The sequence below is a fragment of the Lycium barbarum genome, chromosome 12 (genome assembly GCF_019175385.1).
Source record: "Lycium barbarum isolate Lr01 chromosome 12, ASM1917538v2, whole genome shotgun sequence".
Classification (NCBI taxonomy): Eukaryota; Viridiplantae; Streptophyta; class Magnoliopsida; order Solanales; family Solanaceae; genus Lycium; species Lycium barbarum.
In genome coordinates, this window is record NC_083348.1 from 2,072,473 (window position 1) to 2,089,748 (window position 17,276).

General features: G+C 47.4%; 1 protein-coding gene across 8 annotated transcripts in view; it reads left to right on the plus strand.

Moving 5' to 3' along the window:
* LOC132625119 (uncharacterized) overlaps positions 1–17,276 on the plus strand; it is a 32,006-nt gene that overhangs the window by 5,071 nt on the left and 9,659 nt on the right. The gene's annotated exons all lie outside the window — the stretch shown is intronic.

Here is a 17,276-nt window from a genome sequence, read left to right on the forward strand (position 1 = left end):
TCTAAGATAGTTTACATTTCTTTTGAAATATGAAACAAAAGTGATGCGTCTGAATTTTAAGGACTTCCTCTACTCTGAAAATTGAAAATTGCATATATAAAGAAGGAATGCTGAAAAAACATTGTTTTGCACATGATAGTTTTTCATTTTCATTTTATTTTTTATTTTTGAATGAAGTCTTTGGAAATCTTAGTTTTTGGAGATTTAGGCAGTGACAAGTGGTGGCAAGGCTGACAGGATGTTAACATCATTTTTCCAAAATGCTATAAGAAGCACCAATTTTACCATATTAGACAGAAGAAAAATTATCTATTTCTGTCTGAAATAATTCATGTTATATATTCATGTAGATCTAGGGTGCATTAAATAACATGACTGAAGAAGTACCTTATCCCTAAGAAAACGTGAGTAACAAAGTAAAGAGAAGTGAAACATCCTTTTTTATTATAAGGAAACTAAATGTCCAGGTTGAGGTTCGAACCCCAAACCTCAATGACACAAATGACATGCTTGACCAGTGATTCAGGAGGCCCTCTTTTAAGAGAAGTGAAACATCTATCTGAGTAAGAAATGAAAAAGAAAATTGCATAAGTTTCCTAGAGTATGTTGAGTTTTCCTTAGGTCATTTGGTTGAGACGAGAACACATTGCGCTTTAAACTCTGGATGTGATCAATTGCTCTGCGAAAACCGGAAAATGGTAAAAACAGAAAATTGCAGGGTGTGCTCAAGCAAATCAGATATCTGGTTTGTGCTCTGAGGAAGAAAGATGTTAAAAGAGAAAAAACAATGCAAGAGAGAAAAGATTGTCAAATGTCTATCCAAAACATACCATAAAGAAATTTGATCCTAAAGACTTCCTGAAGAAGCAAATTTACCTTCCTCAGAAAGGAAAAGAAAGAAATCGAAGAAGCATATTTTCAAAACTTTCTATCTGATGATGATTTTGCATAGGGTTATATAAAGGCAAATGTCACGGGCCTAAAATCTAAGGCGTCGTGGGGCAGCTTTGATGGTCTTAACTACCGCTCAAGGCTTCAGCCCAACTCTTAGTCACTGGCGGAAGGCAGTGAATAACTCTCAGGCAAAACACACACAAGAAACAGAAAGTAAGAGAAACACGGTTTTGGGAGGCAAGTGCCCTTTTTGATATATCTCCTGAATGTATCTTTACAAGTATACAAGGTGAATTGAATGAATGATTCTGCCTTAAGGCTTAGACGTTGTATAGCTGGAAAAGTATGCCCTAGGCTGGCAGATTTAGTGCTTGCCTTAGCTGGCTAGTGGCCCACGAGCAGAAAGGTGGGCGGATGGTCTCCCACTCTTGTCTTGCAAGCTGGCCTCCCATGGCCCACGAGCAGAAATGTGTGCGGCTGGCCTCCCACTCCTGTCTTGCAAGCTGGCCTCCCATTATTGTGCAGACATTTGAGCGGCTGGTCTCCCACTCTTGTCTAGCAAGTTGGCGTACCACTCTTGTGGGCCCTTTGGCATGCTGATTTTGACTAGCGCCTGGCGCTAGTTGCGGGCTGTCTGGTAGGAATGGTGGTGGGACGGCACACTCTCCCTCAACTGTTTTGGCGACGACCGCGGCGCCACATAACTGCAAAAACTCATGGACCTTGTCCTTGAATTGCCACAAGTCTTCGTACGCTTCCCATGTTGCCTCCTCTGGTGGTTGTCCCTTCCAATGGACAAGAAATTGAGCCTTCGAGTTGCCCCAACCTTTGCCTCGGACCAGTTGATGATCGATGATTGCCTCGATTTCTTTGTCCTTTGCGGCAGGAGTCTCAAAGATCCTAGTACGGCTGGCTTGAGCCCGACCCTCATCTTCCTTGTCTTCAAAGTATGGTTTTAACTGACTCGCATGGAAGACGGGGTATATTCTCAGATGATGAGGCATGTCCAACCGATAAGAAATCTTGCCCACCTTGGCAATGATTTCAAAGGGACCCTCGTATCGTCGAATCAAACTCTGATTCAGGCTCCTTAATGACTTGAACTGCCTTGGATTGAGCTTGACCATGACTTTGTCGCCAATTCTGTAATTTGTCAGACGACGTTTGCGATCAGCGAACTTCTTCATTTTCCGAGCAGCTTTGTCAAGATATGACCTCGCCATATCAATTTGTTCTTCCCAGGCCTTGGCCATATGATACGCCCTTGGGTTCCGCAATTCAGCTCGAACAGGCAGTGATTGCGGTGTGTTGGGCTGCTGCCCAGTAGCCAACTCAAATGGGCTCCTACCTGTCGCCTCGCTCCGTTGCAGGTTGTATGAAAATTGGGCAGTGTCAAGCAACTTGGCCCAATCTTTCTGATTGGCACTAACAAAGTGTCGCAAATATAACTCCAGTAGCGCGTTGACTCTTTCCGTTTGGCCGTCAGTTTGTGGGTGAAAACTGGTCGAGAAATGCAACTCAGACCCCAGCAAACTGAATAGCTCCTTCCAAAACGCCCCTGTGAATCGTGGATCGCGGTCACTTATGATATGCCTCGGCACACCCCAATGTTTGACGACGTCCCTTAAGAACAACCGTGCAGCTTCCTTGGCTTTGCAACTAGCCGTGGTGGGGCTGAAAGTTGCTTACTTTGAGAACCGATCAACCACCACCATAATTGTGCCAAAGCCCTCAGAATTGGGCAGGCAAGTGATAAAATCCATGGTGACGCTGTCCCATGGTCTCTCAGCTACAGGCAGTGGCTCAAGTAGGCCTCCAGGTGCCTTGTTCTCTACCTTGTCTTCTTGGCACACAAGACATGTGCGGACATAGACCTCAATGCCATCTCTCATGCGTGGCCAGTAATATGATGATTCTAGCAACGCCATGGTTCGTTTCTGCCCTGGATGGCCTGCCCAGGCCGTGTCATGCCCCTCTTTGATCAGGGTACGCCTAAGATTACCCCATCTTGGCACATAAATGCGCCTGCCTGTGGTGCAGAGAATACCGTCATCTACCCAAAATTTCTTTGTCTTGCCTTGACTGGCCAAGACAAGAAGTTGCTGTGCCACTGGATCGTGCTGCATGCCCTGCTTGATGGCATCAATAATATCACTGCTAGCTGTGCTGACCATAGCTGCCAGCACCGCTTTGCGACTTAACGCGTCGGCCACGACATTGGCCTTCCCCGGCTTGTACTCCAAGGTGTAGTCAAATTCTGCCAGAAAATCTTGCCACCGAGCTTGTTTGGGTGACAGTTTCTTCTGGGACTGGAAATAACTTGTCGCCACGTTATCCGTTTTGACAATAAAGTGTGCCCCCAGCAAGTAATGACGCAGGTCCTTAGATAGTGGACTACGGCCGTCATCTCCGTCTCTTGGACAGTGTATCTCCGCTCCGCATCGTTCAACTTTCGGCTTTCAAAGGCTATGGGGTGGCCCTCTTGCATAAGGACACCGCCAATGGCAAAGTTTGATGCATCAGTGTGGACTTCAAACACCTTGGTGAAGTCAGGTAGAGCCAAGACAGGCTCCTTCACAATTGCTCCTTGGAGGCCCTCAAATGCCTCTTGACATAAGGATGTCCATTTCCACTCACGACTTTTCTTCAACAAGTCGGTAAGTGGTGCTGCAATGGCGGAATATCCAAGAATGAACCGCCTGTAATAGTTGGCAAGGCCAAGAAAGGATCGAAGCTCAGTTACTTTCGTTGGGACCTCCCAATCTTGAATAGCGCTGATTTTGTCGCTATCCATCCGGATTTCTCCTTGGCTGATTGTATGCCCAAGGAATTGCACTTGGGGCTGGGCAAAAGTGCACTTCTCCTGCTTGACGCACAGGTCGTTCTCCCTTAACACTTGGAAAACCTTGTGGAGATGCTCTATGTGCTCCTCCAAACTGTTGCTATATACCACGATGTCGTCGAGGTAAATCACAACAAACTGATCCAAAAATGGGTGGAAACGTTTGTTCATCAGCGTGCAGAAAGTAGCAGGGGCATTGGTCAAGCCGAATGGCATGACTAACCACTCAAACGCCCCATATCGAGTCACACAAGCAGTCTTCGACTCGTCGCCCTCGGCAATGCGCACTTGATAGTATCCCTTCCTTAGATCCATCTTGGTGAACACCTTGGCTTGTCCTAACCGATCAAACAAATCGGCAATTAAGGGAATGGGGTACTTGTTTTTCACTGTGACCTTGTTAAGGGCACGATAATCAATGCATAGCCTCAGCGTTCCTTCTTTCTTCTTTTGGAACAAAACAGGTGCTCCAAATGGTGCTTTAGATGGGCGGATGTGCCCGGCTTCAAGCAACTCCTTAAGCTGCTTCCTTAGCTCCTCTAGCTCGGGTGGTGCCATGCGATAAGGGGACATGGCTGGTGGCTTGGCTCCTGGAACCAACTCGATCTGGTGGTCTACCTCCCTACGCGGGGGTAACCGCTTGGGTAACTCATCGGGCATTACGTCCCTGTTCTCCTCAAGGATTTGTTGCACGCATAGGGGTATTGCTTCCCCTTTCTTGGAACTGCTTCCATTCTCGGCTGCTACAAGAGTTGCAAGAAAGGTAGGTTCCCCTTTCTTAAACCCTTTCACCAACTGCATGGCTGACAAGCGCCCGCCCGCTTGATGCACACGAACTAACGGCACGTCGCAAGAACAGTTTGGGTCTCTAATCAAAAGTTGATTGAGACGCGCCGAAATGAATGCGTTGATCTCATACCAAAAGTCTAGACCCAATACGATGTCAAAAACATCCATCGGGGCAACGATGAAATCTGTGAACCCTTGCCAATCACCTAGGACGAGATGGACTTTAGGGGAAAATCCATTTACGTATGTGGGAAGGCAGTTGACTGTCTTTAGCAGCGAGTCACTGGAAACATAGGAAAGGCTCAGTTCCTTTGCCTTCTCCTCTATAATGAAATTATGCGTCGCACCCGTGTCCACCATGATGCGGACTGGTTTGCCTTTTAATGTCGCCTCCACGAACAGTGACTCCCTTGGCCTGACTTGAGGTGGTTTGGCCGTGATGGCAGCAAGCGTCGTATGATTGAACAAGCCTGCCACCTTAGCCCTTGCTTGCTCTGCAGCCTCCGTCTTTGCACCTTGTTCACCGGTTTGAGCCCCGGTTTGCGCACATGCTTGGTTGTTGGCAGCAAGCATTGCGCCTAGCTTGCCTAATGAAGGGCAATTTCTGTAAAAGATGGCCTGATTGTCCACACAAATAACAGCCATCGTTTGGGGCGAAGTTCTTCTTCTTTTCTTCGTAGTTCTTACGAAAATTGGAATTGGAACCTCGGTTGTGATCCCGATCTCCTCTGGAATCACGACCCTTGTGGGGGACAAATCTGTTTTTGTCCCCGTTGCCTTGATCAACCTTGGCAGCAACTTGCTTCCCTCGGTTATCTTTCGCCTTGGTATTGTCGGTGCGAAAATCATTCAAAGACTCCGCCACCACAATGGCTCCGTCAAGATCTTCAACTTGACGCCTTTGTAATTCTTGTTTGGCCCAGTTTTGAAGGCCATCCAAGAAATAGAACAACAAATCGTCGTTGCTCATGCTCGGGATTTGAAGAGTGAGTTTTGTGAATTCCTTCACGTACTCGCGGATGGATGACGTTTGCTTGAGCTCCCTCAACTTTCGACGGGCCTCGTGCACAACATTTAGGGGGTAAAACTGCCGCTTTAACTCCCTTTTGAACTGTTCCCAATTCTCGATGGAACACGTTCCTTTCTCCATTTCCGCCTTCTTTCTCCGCCACCACAACGCGGCTGTTTCGCTCAAATACATGGCTGCTGTCCGGACACGAATAGCTTCGTCATTAATGTTGACGTGCTCGAAGTATGCGTCCATTTGCCAAATGAAGTCTTCCACATCTTGAGCGTTCCTTTCACCCTTGAAATTTCTGGGTTTAGGAACCTCTATGCGGGTTTCCCGAATGTGGACTGGACCAACACCGTTTGTGAGCTGGGCCGCTTCCAGTTGCGTTTCCAAAGTCTCTACCTTTGCTTGCAAACTGGCCAGCGCCTCCATGAGCCTGAGCTCAAGGTCGGTCAGCGCCTCCTTGTGCTCGTTGCTCTCTGTCTTATGTTCGTTTTGGACTTGCTCTAATCCATCAAGAGCAATTGATTCAAGAGAATTTAAATTCCCTTGTAAGGTGTCAAACCGCTGGTTCAAGGTGAATAGACCAGCCTCTGCGTGGATGATTTTCTCCACCAGTGTGTTCGACACCGAACTTTCACTCGCCTCACCCATGGTATGTGGCTGAAAGGTCAGCCCTTCGGATGTAACAGCGGGTAGCCCTCTGACTTGGCTTTTGTCCCGTTGTTTCTTCGGTTTAGTCGCCCTCTTGGTAGGGGACTTGTCTCCACCGTGGTGCTCGTCGTAAACAACTTCTTCGTTGTTGTTAGCCATGATTGAACTCGCTCTGATACCACTTGTCACGGGCCTAAAATCTAAGGCGTCGTGGGGCAGCTTTGATGGTCTTAACTACCGCTCAAGGCTTCAGCCCAACTCTCCGTCACTGGCGGAAGGCAGTGAATAACTCTCAGGCAAAACACACACAAGAAACAGAAAGTAAGACAAACACGGTTTTGGAAGGCAAGTGCCCTTTTTGATATATCTCCTGAATGTATCTTTACAAGTATACAAGGTGAATTGAATGAATGATTCTGCCTTCAACGCTTACACGTTTTATAGCTGGAAAAGTATGCCCTAGGCTGGCAGATTTAGTGCTTGCCTTAGCTGGCTAGTGGCCCACGAGCAGAAAGGTGGGCGGCTGGTCTCCCACTCTTGTCTTGCAAGCTGGCCTCCCATGGCCCACGAGCAGAAATGTGTGCGACTGGCCTCCCACTCCTGTCTTGCAAGCTGGCCTCCCATTATTGTGCAGACATTTGAGCGGCTGGTCTCCCACTCTTGTCTAGCAAGTTGGCGTACCACTCTTGTGGGCCCTTTGGCATGCTGATTTTGACTAGCGCCTGGCGCTAGTTGCGGGTTGGACATGCCTCATCATCTGAGAATATACCCCGTCTTCCATGCGAGTCAGTTAAAACCATACTTTGAAGACAAGGAAGATGAGGGTAGGGCTCAAGCCAGCCGCACTAGGATCTTTGAGACTCCTGCCGCAAAGGACAAAGAAATCGAGGCAATCATCGATCATCAACTGGTCCGAGGCAAAGGTTGGGGCAACTCGATGGCTCAATTTCTTGTCCATTGGAAGGGACAACCACCAGAGGAGGCAACATGGGAAGCGTACGAAGACTTGTGGCAATTCAAGGACAAGGTCCATGAGTTTTTGCAGTTATGTGGCGCCGCGGTCGTCGCCAAAACAGTTGAGGGAGAGTGTGCCGTCCCGCCACCGTTCCTACCAGACAGCCCGCAACTAGCGCCAGGCGCTAGTCAAAATCAGCATGCCAAAGGGCCCACAAGAGTGGTACGCCAACTTGCTAGACAAGAGTGGGAGACCAGCCGCTCAAATGTCTGCACAATAATGGGAGGCCAGCTTGCAAGACAGGAGTGGGAGGCCAGTCGCACACATTTCTGCTCGTGGGCCATGGGAGGCCAGCTTGCAAGACAAGAGTGGGAGACCAGCCGCCCACCTTTCTGCTCGTGGGCCACTAGCCAGCTAAGGCAAGCACTAAATCTGCCAGCCTAGGGCATACTTTTCCAGCTATAAAACGTGTAAGCGTTGAAGGCAGAATCATTCATTCAATTCACCTTGTATACTTGTAAAGATACATTCAGGAGATATATCAAAAAGGGCACTTGCCTCCCAAAACCGTGTTTCTCTTACTTTCTGTTTCTTGTGTGTGTTTTGCCAGAGAGTTATTCACTGCCTTCCGCCAGTGACGGAGAGTTGGGCTGAAGCCTTGAGCGGTAGTTAAGACCATCAAAGCTGCCCCACGACGCCTTAGATTTTAGGCCCGTGACAAGTGGTATCAGAGCGAGTTACAATCATGGCTAACAACGAAGAAGCTGTTTACGACGAGCACCACGGTGGAGACAAGTCCCCTACCAAGAGGGCGACTAAACCGAAGAAACAACAGGACAAAAGCCAAGTCAGAGGGCTACCCGCTGTTACATCCGAAGGGCTGACCTTTCAGCCACATACCATGGGTGAGGCGAGTGAAAGTTCGGTGTCGAACACACTGGTGGAGAAAATCATCCACGCAGAGGCTGGTCTATTCACCTTGAACCAGCGGTTTGACACCTTACAAGGGAATTTAAATTCTCTTGAATCAATTGCTCTTGATGGATTAGAGCAAGTCCAAAACGAACATAAGACAGAGAGCAACGAGCACAAGGAGGCGCTGACCGGCCTTGAGCTCAGGCTCATGGAGGCGCTGGCCAGTTTGCAAGCAAAGGTAGAGACTTTGGAAACGCAACTGGAAGCGGCCCAGCTCACAAACGGTGCTGGTCCAGTCCACATTCGGGAAACCCGCATAGAGGTTCCTAAACCCAGAAATTTCAAGGGTGAAAGGAACGCTCAAGATGTGGAAGACTTCATTTGGCAAATGGACGCATACTTCGAGCACGTCAACATTAATGACGAAGCTATTCGTGTCCGGACAACAGCCATGTATTTGAGCGAAACAGCCGCGTTGTGGTGGCGGAGAAAGAAGGCGGACATGGAGAAAGGAACGTGTTCCATCGAGAATTGGGAACAGTTCAAAAGGGAGTTAAAGCGGCAGTTTTACCCCCTAAATGTTGTGCACGAGGCCCGTCGAAAGTTGAGGGAGCTCAAGCAAACGTCATCCATCCGCGAGTACGTGAAGGAATTCACAAAACTCACTCTTCAAATCCCGAGCATGAGCAACGACGATTTGTTGTTCTATTTCTTGGATGGCCTTCAAAACTGGGCCAAACAAGAATTACAAAGGCGTCAAGTTGAAGAACTTGACGGAGCCATTGTGGTGGCGGAGTCTTTGAATGATTTTCGCACCGACAATACCAAGGCGAAAGATAACCGAGGGAAGCAAGTTGCTGCCAAGGTTGATCAAGGCAACGGGGACAAAAACAGATTTGTCCCCCACAAGGGTCGTGATTCCAGAGGAGATCGGGATCACAACCGAGGTTCCAATTCCAATTTTCGTAAGAACTACGAAGAAAAGAAGAAGAACTTCGCCCCAAACGATGGCTGTTATTTGTGTGGACAATCAGGCCATCTTTTACAGAAATTGCCCTTCATTAGGCAAGCTAGGCGCAATGCTTGCTGCCAACAACCAAGCATGTGCGCAAACCGGGGCTCAAACCGGTGAACAAGGTGCAAAGACGGAGGCTGCAGAGCAAGCAAGGGCTAAGGTGGCAGGCTTGTTCAATCATACGACGCTTGCTGCCATCACGGCCAAACCACCTCAAGTCAGGCCAAGGGAGTCACTGTTCGTGGAGGCGACATTAAAAGGCAAACCAGTCCGCATCATGGTGGACACGGGTGCGACGCATAATTTCATTATAGAGGAGAAGGCAAAGGAACTGAGCCTTTCCTATGTTTCCAGTGACTCGCTGCTAAAGACAGTCAACTGCCTTCCCACATACGTAAATGGATTTTCCCCTAAAGTCCATCTCGTCCTAGGTGATTGGCAAGGGTTCACAGATTTCATCGTTGCCCCGATGGATGTTTTTGACATCGTATTGGGTCTAGACTTTTGGTATGAGATCAACGCATTCATTTCGCCGCGTCTCAATCAACTTTTGATTAGAGACCCAAACTGTTCTTGCGACGTGCCGTTAGTTCGTGTGCATCAAGCGGGCGTGCGCTTGTCAGCCATGCAGTTGGTGAAAGGGTTTAAGAAAGGGGAACCTACCTTTCTTGCAACTCTTGTAGCAGCCGAGAATGGAAGCAGTTCCAAGGAAGGGGAAGCAATACCCCTATGCGTGCAACAAGTCCTTGAGGAGAACAGGGACGTAATGCCCGATGAGTTACCCAAGCGGTTACCCCCGCGTAGGGAGGTAGACCACCAGATCGAGTTGGTTCCAGGAGCCAAGCCACCAGCCATGTCCCCTTATCGCATGGCACCACCCGAGCTAGAGGAGCTAAGGAAGCAGCTTAAGGAGTTGCTTGAAGCCGGGCACATCCGCCCATCTAAAGCACCATTTGGAGCACCTGTTTTGTTCCAAAAGAAGAAAGAAGGAACGCTGAGGCTATGCATTGATTATCGTGCCCTTAACAAGGTCACAGTGAAAAACAAGTACCCCATTCCCTTAATTGCCGATTTGTTTGATCGGTTAGGACAAGCCAAGGTGTTCACCAAGATGGATCTAAGGAAGGGATACTATCAAGTGCGCATTGCCGAGGGCGACGAGTCGAAGACTGCTTGTGTGACTCGATATGGGGCGTTTGAGTGGTTAGTCATGCCATTCGGCTTGACCAATGCCCCTGCTACTTTCTGCACGCTGATGAACAAACGTTTCCACCCATTTTTGGATCAGTTTGTTGTGATTTACCTCGACGACATCGTGGTATATAGCAACAGTTTGGAGGAGCACATAGAGCATCTCCACAAGGTTTTCCAAGTGTTAAGGGAGAACGACCTGTGCGTCAAGCAGGAGAAGTGCACTTTTGCCCAGCCCCAAGTGCAATTCCTTGGGCATACAATCAGCCAAGGAGAAATCCGGATGGATAGCGACAAAATCAGCGCTATTCAAGATTGGGAGGTCCCAACGAAAGTAACTGAGCTTCGATCCTTTCTTGGCCTTGCCAACTATTACAGGCGGTTCATTCTTGGATATTCCGCCATTGCAGCACCACTTACCGACTTGTTGAAGAAAAGTCGTGAGTGGAAATGGACATCCTTATGTCAAGAGGCATTTGAGGGCCTCCAAGGAGCAATTGTGAAGGAGCCTGTCTTGGCTCTACCTGACTTCACCAAGGTGTTTGAAGTCCACACTGATGCATCAAACTTTGCCATTGGCGGTGTCCTTATGCAAGAGGGCCACCCCATAGCCTTTGAAAGCCGAAAGTTGAACGATGCGGAGCGGAGATACACTGTCCAAGAGACGGAGATGACGGCCGTAGTCCACTATCTAAGGACCTGCGTCATTACTTGCTGGGGGCACACTTTATTGTCAAAACGGATAACGTGGCGACAAGTTATTTCCAGTCCCAGAAGAAACTGTCACCCAAACAAGCTCGGTGGCAAGATTTTCTGGCAGAATTTGACTACACCTTGGAGTACAAGCCGGGGAAGGCCAATGTCGTGGCCGACGCGTTAAGTCGCAAAGCGGTGCTGGCAGCTATGGTCAGCACAGCTAGCAGTGATATTATTGATGCCATCAAGCAGGGCATGCAGCACGATCCAGTGGCACAGCAACTTCTTGTCTTGGCCAGTCAAGGCAAGACAAAGAAATTTTGGGTAGATGACGGTATTCTCTGCACCACAGGCAGGCGCATTTATGTGCCAAGATGGGGTAATCTTAGGCGTACCCTGATCAAAGAGGGGCATGACACGGCCTGGGCAGGCCATCCAGGGCAGAAACGAACCATGGCGTTGCTAGAATCATCATATTACTGGCCACGCATGAGAGATGGCATTGAGGTCTATGTCCGCACATGTCTTGTGTGCCAAGAAGACAAGGTAGAGAACAAGGCACCTGGAGGCCTACTTGAGCCACTGCCTGTAGCTGAGAGACCATGGGACAGCGTCACCATGGATTTTATCACTTGCCTGCCCAATTCTGAGGGCTTTGGCACAATTATGGTGGTGGTTGATCGGTTCTCAAAGTAAGCAACTTTCAGCCCCACCACGGCTAGTTGCAAAGCCAAGGAAGCTGCACGGTTGTTCTTAAGGGACGTCGTCAAACATTGGGGTGTGCCGAGGCATATCATAAGTGACCGCGATCCACGATTCACAGGGGCGTTTTGGAAGGAGCTATTCAGTTTGCTGGGGTCTGAGTTGCATTTCTCGACCAGTTTTCACCCACAAACTGACGGCCAAACGGAAAGAGTCAACGCGCTACTGGAGTTATATTTGCGACACTTTGTTAGTGCCAATCAGAAAGATTGGGCCAAGTTGCTTGACACTGCCCAATTTTCATACAACCTGCAACGGAGCGAGGCGACAGGTAGGAGCCCATTTGAGTTGGCTACTGGGCAGCAGCCCAACACACCGCAATCACTGCCTGTTCGAGCTGAATTGCGGAACCCAGGGGTGTATCATATGGCCAAGGCCTGGGAAGAACAAATTGATATGGCGAGGTCATATCTTGACAAAGCTGCTCGGAAAATGAAGAAGTTCGCTGATCGCAAACGTCATCTGATAAATTACAGAATTGGCGACAAAGTCATGGTCAAGCTCAATCCGAGGCAGTTCAAGTCATTAAGGAGCCTGAATCAAAGTTTGATTCGACGATACAAGGGTCCCTTTGAAATCATTGCCAAGGTGGGCAAGATTTCTTATCGGTTGGACATGCCTCATCATCTGAGAATATACCCCGTCTTCTATGCGAGTCAGTTAAAACCATACTTTGAAGACAAGGAAGATGAGGGTCGGGCTCAAGCCAGCCGTACTAGGATCTTTGAGACTCCTGCCGCAAAGGACAAAGCAATCGAGGCAATCATTGATCATCAACTGGTCCGAGGCAAAGGTTGGGGCAACTCGAAGGCTCAATTTCTTGTCCATTGGAAGGTACAATCACCAGAGGAGGCAACATGGGAAGCGTACGAAGACTTGTGGCAATTCAAGGACAAGGTCCATGAGTTTTTGCAGTTATGTGGCGCCGCGGTCGTCGCCAAAACAGTTGAGGGAGAGTGTGCCGTCCCGCCGCCGTTCGTACCAGATAGCTCGCAACTAGCGCCAGGCGCTAGTCAAAATCAGCATGCCAAAGGGCCCACAAGAGTGGTACGCCAACTTGCTAGACAAGAGTGGGAGACACGTTATATATTCATTTAGATCTAGGGTGCATTAAATAACATGACTGAAGAAGTACCTTATCCCTAAGAAAACGTGAGTAACAAAGTAAAGAGAAGTGAGACATCCTTTTTTATTATAAGGAAACTAAATGTCCAGGTTGAGGTTCGAACCCCAAACCTCAATGACACAAATGACATGCTTGACCAGTGATTCAGGAGGCCCTCTTTTAAGAGAAGTGAAACATCTATCTGAGTAAGAAATGAAAAAGAAAATTGCATAAGTTTCCTAGAGTATGTTGAGTTTTCCTTAGGTCATTTGGTTGAGACGAGAACACATTGCGCTTTAAACTCTGGATGTGATCAATTGCTCTGCGAAAACCGGAAAATGGTAAAAACAGAAAATTGCAGGATGTGCTCAAGCAAATCAGATATCTGGTTTGTGCTCTGAGGAAGAAAGATGTTAAAAGAGAAAAAACGATGCAAGTGATAAAAGATTGTCAAATGTCTGTCCAAAACATACCATAAAGAAATTTGATCCTAAAGACTTCCTGAAGAAGCAAATTTACCTTCCTCAGAAAGGAAAAGAAAGAAATCGAAGAAGCATATTTTCAAAACTTTCCATCTGATGATGATTTTGCATAGGGTTATATAAAGGCAAATGCCATAAACCATTATACACTTAGACGTTCACTTTTATATTGTCTCCCCACCTAAGAAGAATTATGATACTAAAAGACTTTATGAGTAAGAATGTTTCTGAAACTCTCTGATATTATATAGGGTTAGATATAGGCAAATACAATAAAAACTCCTTAACTTTATGAAGGCACCCTCCTTCCTTTGGGCAATTTAAAATATTTTAAATTATTAACTGCTAATTAAGAATTTGTGTGTACTCATAAAAAAGAAAGTATCTGCTTACTGATCATTCATTGTGTAGTTAGTCTTTTGCTTATATTTTCTTGTTAAAGTGTGTGATCATCTCATCTAAAAGCTTAGACCAGCATTTTTGAAAGTGCGATGCAGGAAAAAGAGACAAGGCCCACTTCGCTTAAAGCGCGAGAGAAGCGAAGCGCTCACTTCATTTAGTAAAACACTATTTTAAAATAATCTCAAAATGAACATTGTGCAAATAAACAACAACAAGCCCAGTATAATCCCACTATGTGGGGTCTGGGGAGGGTAGAGTGTACGCAGACCTACTCCCCACCTTGAAAGGTAGGGCGGCTGTTTCCGAAAGACTCTCGGCTCAAGAGAGGAGAGAAAGAAAGACAAGATAAGACAAGACAAAAGGTTAGATATGATCAAGTGTATTGAAAATAATATGAAAGCAAGGAATAACAAAGCAAGAAAGTCATGGTAAAAGGAGAATTAACTGCTATAAATAACTATGAAAATGAAAATAATGCAGGTAAATAAGCCATTATAAACCAGCAGATACTCGCAGAAATCAAGAGACAAGAAACTATACAACAATATAACAACTCTCAAGGGATGATAAACGCAACTACCTACTATTCTTCTACCCTAATATGAGTCCTCCATACCCTCCTATCTAGGGTCATGTCCTCCGTAAGCAGGAAATGCGCCATGTCCTGTCTAATCACTTCCCCCCAATACTTCTTCGGCCTACCTCTACCTCTTCTGAAGCCGTCGCTGGCCAACCTCTTGCACCTCCGCACTGGGGCATTTTCATCTCTCCGCATCACATGCCCAAACCATCTCAGCCTCGCTTCCCGCATCTTGTCTTCCACTGAGGCTATTCCAACCTTGTCTCGGATGACTTCATTCCTAATCCTATCACTCCTAGTGTGCCCACACATCCATCGCAACATTCTCATTTCCGCCACTTTCATCTTCTGAACATGAGATTTCTTGACTGGCCAACACTCCGCCCCATACAACATAGCTGGTCTAACCACCACTTTGTAGAACTTGCCTTTAAGTTTCGGTGGCACCTTCTTGTCACACAGCACTCCGGAGGCAAGCCTCCATTTCATCCATCCTGCACCAATACGATGTGTGACGTCATCATCAATCTCCCCATTTCCTTGTATAATAGACCCAAGATACTTGAAACTATCTTTCTTCTGTATGACCTAGGTGCCAAGTTTCACTTCCACGTCAGCCTCATGTACTATATCACTGAACTTGCACTCCAAGTACTCTGTCTTGGTCCTACTCAACTTGAACCCTTTAGACTCCAGAGTTTGTCTCCAAACCTCCAGCTTAGTGTTAACCCCGCTGCGAGACTCGTCAATCAGGACTATGTCATCTGCAAATAACATACACCATGGCACCTCACCTTGAATTTGCCTCGTCAATCCATCGATCACCAAGGAGAATAAAAATGGGCTAAGAGCTGATCCCTGATGCAGCCCCATCACCACTGGGAAGTGCTCTGAGTCTCCTCCCAAAGTCCTTACCCTGGTCTTGGCCCCATCATACATGTCCTTGATCACCCTAATGTACGCCACAGGTACACCTCTAGCCTCCGAGCATCTCCATAGAACCTCTCTCGGCACTTTGTCGTATGCTTTTTCTAGGTCGATGAATACCATGTGCAAGTCCCTCTTCCTCTCCCTATATTGCTCCACCGGTCTCCGTACAAGATGAATAGCTTCTATAGTTGAGCGCCCCGGCATGAATCCGAACTGGTTCTCTGAGATAGATACGCCTCTCCTCACCCTCATCTCCACCACTCTTTCCCACACTTTCATAGTGTGGCTTAGCAGCTTGATCCCTCTGTAGTTGTTGCAACTTTGAATGTCGCCCTTGTTCTTGTACAATGGAATCATTGTACTGCATCGCCATTCTTCGGGCATCTTAGTCGTCTTAAATATGACATTAAAGAGTCGAGTCAACCATTCTAAACCTGCCCTGCCTGCAGTCTTCCAAAATTCCCCTGGAATTTCATCGGGCCCGGTCGCTCTTCCCCTACTCATCTTACGAACAACACCCTTAACTTCTTCAACCTTTATATTCCTACAATATCCAAAATCACGACACCTCTCGGAGTACTCCAAATCTCCCAACACAATATCTCTGTCCCCTCCATCGTTCAAGAGTTTGTGGAAGTACGACTGCCATCTCCGTCTAATGAGAGCGTCCTCCACTAGTACCCTACCATCCTCGTCCTTGATGCACTTCACCTGATCCAAGTCACGTGCTTTCCTCTCCCTCACCTTGGCTAGTCTGTACAACTTCTTATCCCCGCCTTTGTCCTCTAGTTCTGTATACAGGCGTTCAAAAGCTGCTGTCTTTGCCGCTGTAACCGCTAGCTTTGCCTCCTTCCTCGTCATCTTGTACAATTCCCTATTCGTTCGCCTCTCTTCGTCATCCTTGCTGTCTACCAACTTCGCATACGCCATCTTTTTTGCTTCCACTTTCTCTTGAACTCCTCCATTCCACCACCAGTCCCTTCGGTGCCGACCACGGCTACCCTTCGAGACCCCCAGCACCTCTCTAGCTACCTCCCTAATGCAACTGGCCGTCCTATCCCACATATTGGTCGCCTCCCCACTATTCTCCCAGGCTCCCATAGATCTCAGCTTCTCCCCCATCTCCAGGGCACCCGTCATGGTCAAACTCCCCCATTTGATCCTAGGCCTGTAGTCCACGACCCTCTTTCTCTTCCTTATCTTGATTTCTAAATCCATCACCAAGAGCTTATGCTGGGTCGTTAGATTCTCACTCGGAATCACCTTGCAGTCTTTACAAAGACCTTTATCGTTCTTCCTAAGGAGTAAAAAGTCTATCTGCGTCTTAGCCACCGAACTACGAAAGGTTACCAAGTGCTCCTCCTTCTTCGGGAAACTCGAATTGGCCACCATCAGCCCAAAGGCTTTTGCAAAATCCAACAGTGCAACTCCTCCTCCATTCCTGTCCCCGAAACCACAACCTCCATGTACATCGTTATATCCCCCTGAAATTGACCCAATGTGCCCATTGAAATCTCCTCCGATGAATAGCTTCTCAGTGGATGGTATACTTCCCATCATTTCGTCCAAATCTTCCCAAAAACGTCTTTTCTCCTACTCGCCCAAGCCCGCTTGCGGCGCGTAAGCACTAATAATGTGCAAAATAAACCCTCCAACAACCAACTTAATCGTCATCAACCTATCGCTAACTCTCTTAACCCCTACCACCTATTCTCGTAAGTCATTATCTACTAAAATGCCTACCCCATTCCTATCCCTCGACCTACCTGAGAACCATAACTTATACTCATCCACATCTTGAGCCTTGGATCCTACCCATTTAGTCTCCTGGATACAAGCTATATTAATCCTCTTCTTCTTAAGAATCTTAACTAGTTCGATGGACTTCCCCGTTAGAGTCCCAATATTCCAAGACCCTATTCGTAGATTAGAGACTCCCTTAACCCACCTACCCCCTCTAACCCTCACCCCTATCCGAGAACATGACCCTAGTCCACCATCGTCTACCAAAGCCAGTAAAGCAAATATAAACTACTTGACCAGGCAGTAATC